Raw genomic sequence first — 16280 nt, 5'->3', positions numbered from 1 at the left:
AAAAGGTTTATTGACAGGATGCCAAGAGTAGAACTGCCTTGTCTCATGAAAATATAGAAAAACCAAGGAAAAGGAGAAATGGGACTGGTGTCAGAGCCAGACAGACCTGGGCTCAAATGCTGTCTTTATCACTTACTACTTACTATCTGTTTGGTCTTGAGCAAGACACTTAACCGTCCCAAGCCCCAAGTTTTCCCTCTCAAAAGTGATACCATAACACTTCTTGCAGAAGTTATTGTGTATTGTAATAATTAGAAACAAACGCTATAAGTAATATGGAAGATGATACAAAGCAAATTGTATGTGTAATAATGATACTTTTGGAGGCAGTAGTAGCTCTGCCTTTTAAAGAATCAGGTTGATTTCATTCTTCATTGATTCAGCAAATCTTTGCAGGACAAAGATTTGTTAAGGATTCAGTGCTAGTTAAGGATTCAGTGATAAATAAAACAGAGCAGGACTCATCCTCCATGGCAATTACAAAAAGTCAGACAGCTATGGCACAAACTGGGAAGGAAGAAGAGGTATCAGCAGGATAGTCACAAAAAGGGAAGGGGAGTCTGAAAGAGTTTCCGAGAAAGCCTTCCCCAGGAAGTGTTGTTCGTTTTTAAAAGTAGAGCAGAACTGAAGTTTATGAACATTTGTGTGAGAGAAAGAGTTTCTACATGGGAGTGGCCGATGAGAGACTCCCACTTTCACTGCTATAGGTGCAAAGACTCTCAGGAATGGAAAACCATGTTTATTGACCTCAGTCCTTCTCACAGGCTTCGGGGGCCTAGGAGGCCACTTCCAGCCCCCTCATCTCAGGACCATTGGCTCTAGTGGGAGGTGGGTAGAACAGTGGAAGACTCACAGCAGTTTTGTGAAACAATATTCACCCTTACAATGTTTGAAAAATATGCTTCCTATTCCACTCAATTTTATTGCTTAACACTCAAAGCAGTGTATTTTCATATGTGTTATGTGTGTAGCAAGAAAGAATGCTTATTTCTTAAAGATTTATGATTGTTTGATATTTACTATTTGTATTACTGCTTGATTTCCACATTTTACTTTATTTTATTTTATTTTATTTTTATGTATTTGTTTGTTTGCTTCAGACAGGGTCTCCCTCTGTTACCCAGGTATAATCAGGTGTAATCAGGTGCAGTAGTATAATCCAGGCTCACTGCAGCCTCAACCTCCCAGGCTCAGATGATCCTCCCACCTTAGCTGATCCTCCCACCTCAGCCTCCCAAGCAGCTGGGACTACAGGCACATGCCAACACACCCAACTAATTTTTGTATTTTTTGAAGAGACGGGGTTTCACTATGTAGCCTAAGCTGGTCTCAAGCTCCTGGGCTCAAGTGATCTGTCAGCCTCAGCTCCCCAAAGTGCTGGGATTACAGGCATGAGCCACCAAGCCCAGCCTTGATTTCCACATTTTAAAAACTTTGAACCGTATTTTATATATTTTAAAATGTAAACCAACAGGAAAGTAAGATTTCATGACTGAGTTTTATTTAAACAACTTTTTATGGATCCACTTAATTTGAAAATTGAGATTGGCTTTTTAAGCATATAAAAATGACATCTCAAAACCAAAAGAATCTCAAAACCAAAAAAATCACAAAACAAAGAAGAAAAAAATGACATCTCCTCTTTAGTACATTCTAGAATTTTTTTTATTATGGTAAACTATACATAATATCAAATTTACTATCTTGACCATTTAGAAATTCACAGTTCAAAAGTGTTCAGTGCATTTACATTGTTGTGCAGTCTCCCATTGTTATTTTTTAATTGCTAACTGTGACTAAATTGTGCTTCCTGCAGTTTGAGAAAGACCAGTTTATATTCTATGAGGTAGGCAACCACTGAGCCTTTTTTGTCCGAGGTCACACAGGTGAGCAAATGGTAGAGCGACAATTCAAACTCAGGCACCTGACTTTAAGCCCTGTTCCCAACCACCACCAAAAATACCTTCACATATACTTGGTCTGCTATTTCGCAGAATGTGATGCTAGAACGGCCTCCAGCCAAATTACCTAGACTGCCTAATAGAAATTCAGATTCCCGGGTTCCACCCTGGAAAATTGAATCTGCATTTTAAATGATCCCTCACCCTTCTCCCCTAGGTACGTTTCTTTGCAGAGTGAAAAACTTAGCCGCACTGCTTGGCTGTTCTCTCTGAAGCCCACAGAGCTTTGCTGGATGCTGCCCAACCTGGCAGTGCTGGCTGGAGTCCAGGTTGGCTGACCTTGTAGATCCCAGTGGGATGGCAGAGCTGGGGCGGGTCCCCAGGGCTCTGGAGGGCCAGCGAAGCCCTTCTCGGCGTGGACTGGCCATGAGGGAGACGTGCAGGGCAAACTGAAGGAACAGAAGGTGGGACAGTTCCCACTGCCCTTGCCTCGGGGGAAGTCTGTTTCATCCACCATCTGCTGGGATCTGGAAGGGAGCGGCCCAGCCTCCTCCCCGGCACTGGGGGATTAGCAGTCACTTATCTCAGCTGTTCCACCATTCGGAGGTGTTACAGTATTTACAGAGAAGCCAGAACCAGACAGAGCCACACTTAATTCCTCCCCATGAGCCCTCCCCATCCCCTCCTGTCCCTCCTGCATTCTGTGTGCTGGGGTAGGGAGAGCCTCGGTTTAGATCCGACCAAGGGGGAGGATCTAGCCTTCCTAAACATTCCTATTTTCTTTGCCTACACATTTGTTCACCCCCACTGCCCTCTGGCTGGAGCTGGGTTTCAGTTTTCATTGAAAGGAGAAAGTGACGTGATGGTGAGGGCTGCAGGCCCCCACACATCCTGGTGTTCAGAATCCAATATATGAGGCATGGCTAATCTTCACAACATACTTCCCCATGTTTTATATGCAACCACCAAGGGGATTAACCCAGGCAGAGGGTATTTGGCCCCAGATGGATTCTGTTCTTGGCAGGTCCCAGCCATCACTGTCTTCTAACATGATAGGACCAACTATAATGAACCATTTAATAAGATTCAGAAAAGGAGGACAGGGGAAGGAGGAAGGGGTACGGGGGAGGGAGAACATAAAAGGGAACATAGGAGGGAGATGCTTCTCTGGATCCTGGTGACCACATTTTTTTCTTTTTTTTGAGACAGAGTGTTGCTCTGTCCCCCAGGCTGGAGTGCAGTGGGGCAATCTCAGCTCACTGCAAGTTTCAAGTGATTCTCCTGCCTCAGCCTCCTGAGTAGCTGGGAATACAGGCACGCATCACCATGCCTGGCTAATTTTTGTATTTTTAGTAGAGGTGGGGTTTCACCATGTTGGCTAGGCTGGTCTCGAGCTCCTGGCCTCAAGTGATCTGCCCGCCTCGGCCTCCCAAAGTGTTGAGATTACAGGCGTGAGCCACCGCATTCAGACTAAAGACCACATTTTCACTCTCCTCTATCCTGGTGAAGTCAGGGGAAAGAATCAGAAAGGATTTCTAGATAGCCTTTTAAATTCCTTAAAAGGAGTTTGTCTGTCAAGAATGAAATGCTCACAACCATGGATTTCTGCTTGGAAGGTACTGCTCTTAACTCAGATTTGACTTGCTCTGCACACTGGCAGTGACTTTATTTATGGAGTTTCAGTGTTTCAAGCATTACCCGGAGCAAACCCATCTTTCCTGGAGAGCCCAACCATGACAATGTCCGATCTAAGCCTGACCTGCAAGCAGAAGGGCTGGGAGACCTGCATCAGAAGTAAGAGCTGTGAGCTCGGAAAACCTCTTGCAGGCCGCTTTCACTCACCTGCGTCATGTAGAGCCCATCTCTTCCCCAGCAAAGATCAGGCACTCATCTGACACACAATATTGGTGATGGTATCACTAATCGTTGACATTTCCTGAGAATTTCCTAGAGGCTGGCACTATCCTGCCACTTTCTATGTGTATATGGTCAACATGGTCAGTTTCTAGATGAAGCCGGGCAGACTTCCAGCTGTAGAATCCATTTTTACCCAACTATTCTCTGTTTTTGTTTTGTTTTGTTTTTAATTTTTTTGTACATAGAGACAGGGTTTCCCCATGTTGCCCAGGCTGGTCTCTAACCCCTGAGCCCAGGTGATCCAGTTGCCTTGGCCTCCCAAAGTGCTGGGATTATAGGTGTGAGACACCGTGCCCAGCCCCAACTGTTCTTTGATATGATGTCACCAGCCTATATTGAGGGGCTGTGTAAGAGTAGGTCACCATCTGTATTGTAAGGACATTGTAAGGATGTTTTCATGGATGTTTATCATAGGACACAATCTTCTTTATAAGCCTCCTTGGGAGAATTCCCTGTCTGACTCCAGTACCAAGGGCAGAAGCACATCTACCAACCAACTAGTTTGTTTTGATTTGTGTTCCCTGAATCTAGTGACCAGCTAAGGTTTCACTTTTGGTGTTGGCTAAGAAAAATTTTAGAGAACCACATATGTGGCCCAATTGTTACAGCGATTATAGAGCATTTTGATCTGTTTTACACACCCATCTCTATTTTTTATTTTTATTTTTCTTGTAATTTTAGTTTTCATTTTTCTCTCTCTTTGTAAGCTGGCATAAATCTTGTGTGGGACAAAACAAAGAATGAACGAATAGATAGATAAGAATGAATTTATAGGAACAATGGAGAGAACATTTGAAATTACAATTGGGATGGCCATTTTACAAGTAGCTAAGAGTCCACCATGACTTGCGTATGTATCTGTAGTTTTATCCATCCCAGTGAAAGCACAGGCCAGGTGTGGTGGCTCATGCCTATAATCCCAGCACTTTTGGAGGCCGAGGCAGGTGGATCGCTTGAATCCAGAAGTTCAAGACCAGTCTGGGCAACATGACGAAACCCCCATCTCTACAAAAATACATAATTAGCTGGGCATGGTGGTGCACGCCTGTGGTCCTAGCTACTCCAGAGGCTAAGGTGGAAGGATTGCTTGAGCTCGGGATGTCCAGGCTGCAGTGAGCTGTGATCACACCACTGCACTGCAGCCTGAGCGACAAAGCAAGACCTTGACTCAAACATAAATAAATAAATAAATAGCATATATTGCTTAATGCAAAAAACCCATTACCTGTAAACTATAATGTCATTTTGATTTCCCTCTTAACATGGTAAGTATAACTGGCAATCTAAAATAATATTTCCCTCATTATTAATATAGTATGTGTTTATTGTGATAAACTAGGAGAAACAGTGAACAGAAAAGTACGAAGAAAATAATGTGTCTAGGGGAGTTTGTAAAACTCTATATTGTAACCTCCCTAAAATAAAACTAAATGTGGCATAAAATTCATAAGGCCTTGGCTTCCATATCTACTTATAGCTTCTGGGCTGAGAAAAGACAAACAGCCTCCTATTCTGGTAGTCTGCAAGAATGTCCACTTGTTCTTCAAAGAGAGACATGCAATGCAAGGAATTTGCATTAAAAGCATTTCTTGGTCCTACTATTATAAAGTAAATTATCTCTAGTCAGCAGCTGGAACTAAAGAATGTCAAACTCAGAGCAGACTCTGCCCTTGGGATTATGCCATCTGTATATATCCCACTTATATATTTCAGAGGGTGGGTTTCCAAGTCAGCTGTTGAACTGTTTCAAACTTGTAGTTTAAAAACTGGTCTATCACGAACATAAAACTAAACCATATGAATATACTGCTGAAGGCTTTGTCTTCATGTGGAGAGTCTGAAAGCACTTCTTTTAGAAAAACATCTTTACAGCTCTTTTATGATCAAAATTGTTCTTAATTAAGACTACTAATAACCGGTTCATCTTAACCACCTCTTATTTAATTTCATAAATTAAAAATAATAATAACATAGCCTTTATCTAAAGCTAGCACTGTGTACCTACAGAACTTGTATGTACAAAATAAAAACACTGAAAAGCCTTCTTAAGCCGTTACTTGTGCGTGAATGCTGGCACCCATCCAAATAAGTAGGCCTGTGGCTTATGATATTCCAGAGAGAAGAGCCAGCCTTTGAGGACTGAGAAGAGAAAATAATCAGCCATTAAACTATGATGTGGGCCTTGAAAAGTGATCAGAACAACCTTGAGCATGACCCAAAGGACAGAACAGAGTAAAATACTACATCATCAAAGAAATACCCGCAATGGTTGGGTAACCCTAAGGTGAGAACATTCTTTAAGGATGAACAAGCAAAGTACTCTCTATTCAGTTAACGTTTTTGCAAACTCTCTTTAAACATGCAATTTTCCAGTGAGAGATTCTAGTGAATTTAATATTACAGCACACTACTTATAGTTTTCACAAAACATTCACACTGGGCTCATTCCTTCACCAATGTATGTAGCCATCTTCTTTCTGTGTTCCCTGTTCAATGATGATAAGGAGTCCAGAGCCCCTCTCTTGAAGTTTCAGAGGGAGAGCCCTGAAGCTTTAATTTGAGCTGATCTCTTAGACTGGCATAATTGAGCATTTCTGGTGTCCACTCAAGGGTCGCATCACTAAGCTGCTGACTCAAGGTAGTGGGCGGGGCGGAAGAGAGAGGGTTGAGGGTAGAAAGAGGGTGATGGGGGAGTGACCTACAACACCTCTTTCCTCTCATTTCTGTCTGAATAGAAAACTGAAAATGCTGAATCAGAAGCACAGACAAATGCGGGTACAAGGGGCTCAGGCTTTGCTTTCATACCTGGCAGTGCAAAACTTTACACTAAGTTTATTTTGTCCAGCTCAGAGATATGGGACCCAAAAATGATAAGGGAAAAGGCAAAAGTGATCCCATGAGGCGGAAAGCCTTATGTATTAGAACAGCTTCAGTGTTCTGGGTCCTTCTAAAAGTGTGTACACCTCAGGCCTAAATATCAAATCCTAAAATATTATTCCATAATTTACATCTTTATGTAGTCAGATTTTTCCTTGATCTTTCTGGAAACTAACTCTTATTTTGACTAAATTTGAAAGGTTAAATGTTAAATTTGCCTACTTTCTCACCTGGAATATGTTTGTGTGTATCTGAGAGAATCAGTCATGAATGAAAAGTTTATTGTTTCTGTTTCCTACATTTATTTCATTGCGATGTCACAAGGATAGATTGAGTACATCTTTCCAAATCATCTGATTCAGTCACAATCACATAAACAGGGTTTAAAAACCTTAAGGCTGGTATCGGGCAGCAGCTAAGAATGAGCAGATGTTCTTTGTTTTCTCAGATATTTGTGAATGTAAATGGTCCAGATAACATCTCATAATCACCACACTGAAAGTGTGAAATGAATGTACCTTTACAAAGAAATGTGGCATGATAGGAAAATATAATGCTCTATTCTTAGAGCATGTGTCATTTCCAATGAAGTATCTTTTACCCTCCTGGTCTCCCTGAACACTATTTAAATTCTCAGCATTAACCAAGAAGACATTCAGATCTCAGCAACTGATTTTGAACAAAGGGTTTCAAATAATTTCTTTGGGAGATTCAAGGATTGCTTTCACCATAGAAATTCAAATGTGTCCCAAGTCTCTCATTTTGCAAACAACTTAGCAAAATATTACAGATGAATAAACTCTTTGATTTGAAACATCATACTTTCTAACTAAATATAATCAAAATAGTGATGCTTATCATACAAATATAGATATGAACAAAAGGAAAAAGCCAATTTTGTGGCTAAATTGGTGTTCCCTTGAAATCAAGATGTGGTTTCTTCAATTTCTTCATTCAATCAATATTTATTGAATGCATTCTCTATGCAAGGCATTGTGCCAGGAACAGTGGGAAATATTAGAGTGCATGAGATGGTGTATGCACACCAAGAGAATGTTTTCATTCTATTAGATAGTACCTAAACCCAACAATCCACCACAAAGATCTGTGCTAAGCAGCACGAAAAGGTATTAAACAAAGGCTGAGGGTCTGGAAAAAGGGAGCGAGCCCTTCTCATGAGGGTCCTTGGGCAAGACTTCATAGTTTATGGATTTTGAGCTGAGTCTATGAGGGCTAGTTGATGAATAGATTATGTTTGTAAGCTTTTGCATTGTTTTCTACCTGAATCATGTTGTTGATGAGGAAGACAAAAATATGTTGTTCCCTCTTAAAATAATTACAGTTCGTTCAACAGATACTCACTGAATGCTCACTGTGTACCACATGCTGTACTTCCAAGAAGACAACCTCCAGGTTCCAAGTAAAGTCAGAAATAAGCACGCTGCTGAAGTTGCACTGAACTGGTCCTTTCAGATGAAAAGTATGTGAAATGTGTGTGCTTGTGTGTATATTTTAAAGGGTAACCACATCTTATTCTTCATGAATTGAAAGCTGGAACAGATCCAAGAGAAAGCTCTTCCCTACTTTTCCTAAGTCATTTGCCATGATTGGTTTTCAAAGTCTTTAGGGAGTGAATGATTTCAAGTTCTACTGTTTACATAAATCTTTGACTACTGAAGCCTATTTCAAAAAAATCTAACCAAACAAACCAAAACTCTTAACCATGGGAAGAGTACTGAAGATTAAGGGAGGAAGGAATTATTACAGTTTCCGTTTTTTACTTAGGTATTATTTGAATATTTTTCCAGAAGCATATATTAATTTTATCTATTAAAGAAAGAAAGAAATCTAATGTAACATCCTCTTGCTGAAAGTCAAGCATATTTTGTCTCATATTTTTGTCTCATAACATACACATACTTTAAGAAAGACATTGCATCTCTGACTATTAAGGCTCTTTTTCACCAGCACTGTTATTTTTAAAACTGTCTTCATATTTGGTCTATAATCTAACTCTGTTCCAAATTTTTTTAAATGCAATAAAATTTCTTTTAGCCAAATTGGTTAGGAGTTTGGTTTCTAGTTAAGTTGAAAACTACCATTGTTCAGAGAATTAAGTTCATCTTGATATGCCCACACAGAACTTCAGAGAAGATCATTTAATTTTCTTTGATACCGTGAAGTTATTTCCAGAATATTCTCCTTTGGAAAACTAATTTTTGTCACATACTATAGCATAATATATGTGACAGATGTAGACTATTGGGCCAGACAAAATTATAATATCCTGGAAAGCTGCTTAAATGAATTCGCTGTTAGTATCGACATACCTGTTACCTATTTATTTCTTTTAAAAATCAAGTATAGATCATGCTTCTGGTTCCAGTCAAGATGGAGCACTCCATTTCTTGCAGATGCTCCCTCTTACAACTGTGGCCATAACACAACAAACAGACCTAGGGAAACTCAACGGAGGAAAGAAGGTGGACTGCCTAGGGATTTGGGGACTTGAGAAACAAGCTGCTGGTGAGTTCTATAAGTTTCGTTATTGCCTCTCATATATCTCAGACAGGGTGTTGCAGATGCCTCCGACCTAGAGCTGCCAACAGGCACAGACAAAATAAGCTCTAAGAAAAGTCTGTTCCTCCTAGTCAAAGGACCAAGAAGCCAGTGCCCTTGCAATAGGAAGCCTTTTTGGTAATACTTGCCCTACTTTTGCCAAGTACTAATGGGAAAATTAGATTCCCTTCTCCACAGTTTCAGTGAGATGGAGTTGGGAGCTGATCTTCCTCCCCATCCCCTGTCTCAGTGGCATCAGATGGTGGTGCTCTGACTCCCTTGCCCTGTGGTATTGGTAGGACTGATCAGGGAGCTAGTCTTCCCTTTCCTGCCAGCAGAAGCAGCCAGTGCTCCTATTCTCCCACCAGGGTAGAGTCAGCAAGGAGCAGCAGCAAACTGAACCTCTAACCCCCACCCAGCAGCAATGAGACTGAACAACTATGTGCAAAATAGAGCTAATGGGCACTCTGGTCCCCACTCCTGCCCTCACCCAGAATCAACCAGGCAAAATGAGGGGGTGGGATGTGGATTCTCATTGCCCATCTATTCCCTCCATGCCCCCCACCACCACCTGGGTTTCAGCAGCACCAGTGAGAAGCTGACCTTCTGCAACTACCCTGAAGCCACAAAGTTGTGTGTGTTAGCCCCATCCTTCTCCACTTCCTGGTAACCATGAAGCCCAGCAGAAAGCTGAGTATCAGGGGAACCCGCCCCCAAGATTTCAACGTAGGTTCTTTCTATTTTCGATAAGTGTTGGCCAGCTGAGAAATAGAGAAAGAGTACAAAGAGAGGAATTTTACAGCTGGGCCACCGGGCGTGACATCACATATCGGTAGGACTGTGATGCCCACCTGAGGCTCAAACCAGCAAGTTTTTTATTAAGGGTTTCAAAAGGGGAGGGGGTGTAAAACAGGGAGTAGGTACAAAGATCACATGCTTCAAAGGGCAAAAAGCAGAACAAAGATCACATGCTTCTGAGGGAACAGGACAAAGGCAATGCAAAACTACTGATAAGGGTCTATGTTCAAATGTGCATGTATTGTCTTGATTAACATCTTAAAAAACAGAAAACAGGGCTCGAGAGCAGAGAACCAATCTGACCACAAATTTACCAGGGCTGGGTTTTTCCCCACCCTAGTAAGCTTGAGGGTACTGCAGGAGACCAGGGTGTATCTCAGTCTTTATCTCAACCGCATAGGACAGACATTCCCAGAGTGGCCATTCATAGACCTCCCCCAAGGAATGCATTCCTTCCCCAAGGTATTAATATTCTTTGCTAGGAAAAGAATTTAGCAATATCTTCCCTACTTGCAGGTCCATTTATAGGCTCTTTGCAAGAAGAAAAATATGGCTCTTTTTGCCTGACCCCGCAGGCAGTCAGATCTTATGGTTGTCTTCCCTTGTTCCCTAAAAATTGCTGTTATTCTGTTCTTTTTCAAGGTGCACTGATTTCATATTGTTCAAACACACATTTTACAATCAATTTGTACAGTTAACACAATTATCACAGTGGTCCTGAGGTGACATACATCCTCAGCTTACAAAGATAACAGGATTAAGAGATTAAAGTAAAGACAGGCATAAGAAATTATAAAAGTATTATTTGGGAACTGATAAATGTCCATATTAAAATGAAATCTTCACAATTTATGTTCCTCTGCCATGGCTCCAGCTGGTCCCTCCGTTTGGGGTCCCTGACTTCCCGCAACAGCTGAGTTTTCATTCCCATTTGGAGACCAGGAGATGGTAGGAGTCAGTGCCTCACTTTCACTGGGAAGGTGTCAGTGGGGCCAAATGGGAAGCTGAGCTTCCTCCCACCCACCCCACTGCAGTGAGGCAGTGTGAGTCAGCACTCCATTTTTGCCAGGATGGTGTCAGGAAGCTAAACATACACATCCACCTAGTCTTCAATATCTTTTATTAGCAGGGGACTGCCTGCTAATAAAAGAAGATTAAATGTGATCCAGAATATAACAAAAAAACTGTCAGGATACAATTGAAAATCGCAACATGAATGAGAAAAGACAATTGACAGATACCAACATCAAGATGAATCAGATGCTGGAATTATCTGATAAGAATTTCAAAGCAACCATCATAAAAATACTTCAATAAGCAATCACAAATTCTCTTGAAACAAATGCAAAAAATACTGAGAAAATCTCAGCAACGAAATAGAAGTTATAAAAAAGAATCAAATGGAATTATAGAAGTGAAAAATACAATAAGCCAAATAAAAAACTTAATGAATGGGCTCAATAATACAGTGGAGATGACAGAGGATAGAATCAGTGAACTTGAGGACAGGTCAACAGATTTTACTCTAGCTGAACAGAGAAAAGTGTAGACTGAGAAAAATAAACACAGTCTCAGAGGCCAGGTGTGGTGGCTCATGTCTGCAGTTCCAACATTTTGGGAGGTAGAGGTGGGTGGATTGCTTGAGCTCAGGAATTTAAGACCAGCCTGGGAAACATGTGGAAACCCATCTCTACAAAAAATTCAAGAAATTAGCCAGGTGTGTTCACACATGCCTGTAGTCCCAACTACTTCGGAGGCTGAGGGGGGAGGGTTGCTTGAGCCTGGGAGGCAGAGGTTGCAGTGAGCCAAGATCATACCACTGCACTACAGTCTGAGTGACAGAGCAAGACCCTGTCTCAAAAAACAAAAACAAACAAATGAACAAAAACCATAAACAGAGTCTCAGGGACCTGTGAGACAATAACAAAAGAGCTAACATTTGTACCATTGGATTCTCAGGAGAGAGAAAGTGGGACTGAAAAAAGTATTCAAAGAAATAATAGCTGAAAAATTCCTGCATTTGGTGAAAGAAATATAGATGTTTAAGAAGCTTAAAGAATCTCAAATAAAATAATTCCAAAGAAATCCACAGTAAGACTTATCATCATTAAAAGTCTGAAAACGAAAGGCAAAGAAAAATCTTGAAAGCAGTCAGAGAGAAACAATACTTTACTTATAGGAAAACACCAATGCAAATGAGGACAGATTTCTCTTCTGAAACCATGGAGGCCAGAATAAAGTGGCACATTTTTCAAGCACTGAAAGAACAGAACCGTAAACCTCAAATTCTGTTTCTGGCAAAAACGTCTGTCAGGAGTGAAGGGGAAATAAAGACATTCTTAGATGAACAAAAGCTAAGAAAACTCGTTGGTAGCAAACCTATTATTTAGAAAAATGGCTAAAGGAAATAGCAGAAGGCTTAACACTTCAAAAAGGAAAGAATATTGGAATTGGTAAAAGAAAAAAATAGTGGTAAATATAATAAACTCTTTCTCATGAGTTTCTTAAATCACATTTGATGTTTAAGGCGAAAATTATAACATGCATCTGACATGGTCCTAATCTTGGTAGAGCCAATACTTACAACAATCATCTTTAAGAAACTGGGAGGGTAAAGAGATCTAAATGGAAGAAGATCTCTGTACTCTACTAGATGTGGCAAAATGTTGTCACCGGTAGACTGGACAATGATGATATCTTTGTATATTGTAATACCTAGAGTAAGCACTAAGAAAACCGTACAAACAACATACTTATGACTTCATTTTTATCGTATGCTCAAGATGACAAGATTACAGATTAATGATAGCCAGGGCTTCAGGAAATGGAAAGGAAGGGAAGTAGTTGTGGCTATAAAAGGGTGGTGTGAGGGATCCTTGTGTCGAAACTGTACTGAATTGTAGTGACCATATGCATCTATGTGTGTGATGAAATTGCTTATTACTAAATACGCACACAAACACACACACAGACACACAACTGAGTCCACATAAAAGTGGTGCTATCTGAATACACTTGATGCATTGTATCAATGTCAATTTCCTAGTTGTAATATGGTACTCTAGCTAGACCAGATGTTACCACTGGAGAAAACAAGATGAAGGGTATATGGGCTCTCTGGATTGTTTTATTATAACTGCATGTGAATCTACAATTATCTCAAAATATAAAAGTTTTGGCGATTAAGTATAAAGTGTGTGAAAAATCTAGTAATTTCAGTTTTTCAATCAAGTCGATTCTGAATGAATTTGTTATGCTTAGGTGATCATAGTTTATGAAATTTAAATAGCAGTGCTAAATGTATCCTATTCTCTATATTTAGAGAAAGCACATTGGCTGGTCCAGTAATACGTCTGGCATGTGGTGTCAGGTGCCATTGAGGCTGAGGAGATTCCAATGTATGCAAGCATGTTTGATGAATCAGGGGCTGATGACTATCAGAAAACTGTGGCATAAGGGAAGATCCCCAGAAGGAGAATTTACACCTACTTCAAGTAGAATCTGGCAAAATGAACAGACTGGCCACAGGACCTGAAGACTGGAGGGGAGTGACACTTCTAACTAATAGCATCTAAAACATCCCAGATGAGCTACTTCAAGAGTGTTTGTGAACATCTTGAAACAAAGGCCTATCTTGTAAACAAACAGAGCTGTCCCACTAAACTCTCCTGGCCTAGGGCCTCTTCTGGGAGCATTCAGAGAAAGCAGGACTTAGAGGATAGGGAGTTAAGCTTCCTGCCCTGGTTCAGATCTGCAACTGAGCAGTGAATGATTCAGCACCAGGAGAAGGCATCTGTGGGCCTGAATGTTGGCAGCCAGGAATAAGTGCAAAGGCTGTGCCAGTGATGGCCAGAGTGGACGGGACATGGCAGTGGAGGCTGGAGTCATAGTCCACACTTTACCCTCAGCATCTGAGAGATACACTCCTAAGGACTCCCGGAGCTGTGGAACAAGGCAGAAGTTATGTGAGAGATAGGGAGGGGACCAATGCCACTCAGTTTCACAGAGAGGGGTTATCAGGCAAAAGAATATAGGGCAGTTCTTCTGAATCTCACACACATTGGAATCACTTGGGAACTGATTCCTGGATCTTAGCTCTATCAATTCTGATTTAATTGGTCTGGGTGCATCTGAGCATTTTGGGAAGTTTTTAGTTTCCCAGGAAATTCTAATATTCAGTCAACGTTGAGAATCATTGATCTAAGCCTAGGGCTCTCCAACTTAAACTTACATCAGAGTCACTTGGAGGGCTTGGTAAGCAGTAAATTACTGATTCCATCCCTAGAGTTTCTGATTCTGTAGGTCTGGAGTGAGGCATGAGAATCTGTATTTCTGTGAAGCTCCCAGATGATGCTGATGCTGAAGGTCTGTGGAACACATTCTGAATGGTACTGACTTGGGTTAGGTATTTATTGAGATGACATTTGTACCCGCCATGTGGGGTGGGCGCTGAGGACATTTGGATCATGGAAACAGTATAGAGTAGGACCCAACACATAGGCTTATTAACAGCCTGAGCCTCATGCTGCCTCTGCTGCGTTCCAGCTACATGAACTTGAATAATTTACTCAAACTTTCTAGAGCTAATTTCCCCATGAGTAAAACAAGAAAATTATGGCAGCTACTCATAAGGTGATTGCAATTTTTTTTTTTTTTTTTTTTTGAGGCTGGAGTACAGTGATGCAGTCTCCACTCACTGCAACCTCCACCTTCCAGGTTCAAGCGATTCTTCTGCCTCAGACTCCTGAGTAGCTGGGATTACAGGTGTACACCACCATGCCCGGCTAATTTTTGTACTTTTAGTAGAGATGGGGTTTCACTATGTTGGCCAGGCTGGTCTCCAACTCCTGGCTTCAAGTGATCCACCCACCTCAGCCTCCCAAAGAGCTGGGATTACAGGGGTGAGTCACCATGTCCAGCAAATACTTAATATTTTAAAAGTGCTTTTATCACTGATAAACACACTACATACATTATAATAATTTAATCCCCAGCTAACCCTGTGAAGTATTATTTCTCCTGTTTCACAGATGAGGAAGCTGGGAAGTTGGGTTAAGTAACTTGCCCGAGTCACACAGGTAGTTAGGATTGGCTTAGAATCTGAACCCAGGCAATCTGAATCCAAAGCCCATATACTTCACTATTATACTATACTAGTGCAACAAATATGAGCTACTATGGATAGTGATTATATTAAGAATTAAATGTAATGAAATTCTTAAAACTTCAGTTCATTGTTTTCATGAAACACAAATAGAACACGGTAGATATGGGGAATTGCTATAATTAAATCTAACCTCAGTTCTCTAAACCAGTGTTTCTCCAAGTGTGTCTTGAGATTACCTACAAAGAAATCATCTGGAAACTCCCTACCTCAAATCTTTGGAACCACAATCTCTTGGGGTCAGGGCTACAGAATCTGAGATTTTAAATAAGCTCCCAAGGAGAGCTGGTTTCCCAGCTGTAGTCTGAGTCACATGCCTATAAATTAAACATATTTAGTAATCATTCTTTTCCTACTTCTCAGACTGCTCTAGTGTTTTTCTCAATGTTATTTTTTATGAATTTAGAATACACTATTTTGAGTAGCTCAAGTAGAATTGTCTGCAGTTTGAGAAAATAAAACCTAAGCTTTCATAAGTAGGCAAATAAAATAATAATCTGGCTTAAAATCAAAATCATTATGATATGTGGGGGTGAGGGAAGAGAGAGACCCTCTCATATTGTTTTATATTGTTTTATACTCAGAAAAGGAAAGAGAAGCGAAACTAAAGGCAGGTAGCCCGGCGCCTAGGAACCAGACCCGAAACCAGGCCTGGGCCTGCCTGACCTAAGCCTGGTAGTTAAAATTCGACCCCTGATCTAGCAACTGATGTTATCTATAGATTCCAGACATTGTATGGAAGGACATTGTGAAACTTCCCATTCTGTTCTGCTTCACTCGGACCACCGGTGCTTGCAGCCCCTGTCGCATACCCCCTGGCTTGCTCAATCCATCACCACCCTCTCACGCGGACCCCCTTGGAGTTGTGAGCCCTTAAAATGGACAGAAGTGGGCTGGGCGCGGTGGCTCACGCTTGTAATCCCAGCACTTTGGGAGGCCAAGGCGGGCGGATCACGAGGTCAGGAGATCGAGACCACGGTGAAACCCCGTCTCTACTAAAATTACAAAAAATTAGCCGGGCGTGGTGGCAGGCGCCTGTAGTCCCAGCTACTCAGGAGGCTGAG

General features: G+C 41.2%; 1 long non-coding RNA gene across 1 annotated transcript in view; it reads left to right on the top strand.

The window, feature by feature from the left end:
• Positions 1-15938, top strand: part of LOC105739968 — a 57799-nt gene extending 41861 nt beyond the window's left edge. The window contains exon 3 of the long non-coding RNA XR_001115968.2: positions 13375-15938. This is a non-coding gene — a long non-coding RNA (uncharacterized LOC105739968). The remainder of the gene's footprint in view (positions 1-13374) is intronic.
• The last annotated feature ends 342 nt before the right edge of the window (positions 15939-16280 follow it).

The sequence above is a fragment of the Nomascus leucogenys genome, chromosome 6 (assembly GCF_006542625.1).
Source record: "Nomascus leucogenys isolate Asia chromosome 6, Asia_NLE_v1, whole genome shotgun sequence".
Taxonomy (NCBI): domain Eukaryota; kingdom Metazoa; phylum Chordata; class Mammalia; order Primates; family Hylobatidae; genus Nomascus; species Nomascus leucogenys.
This window is presented reverse-complemented; position numbering and strand designations above follow the sequence as displayed.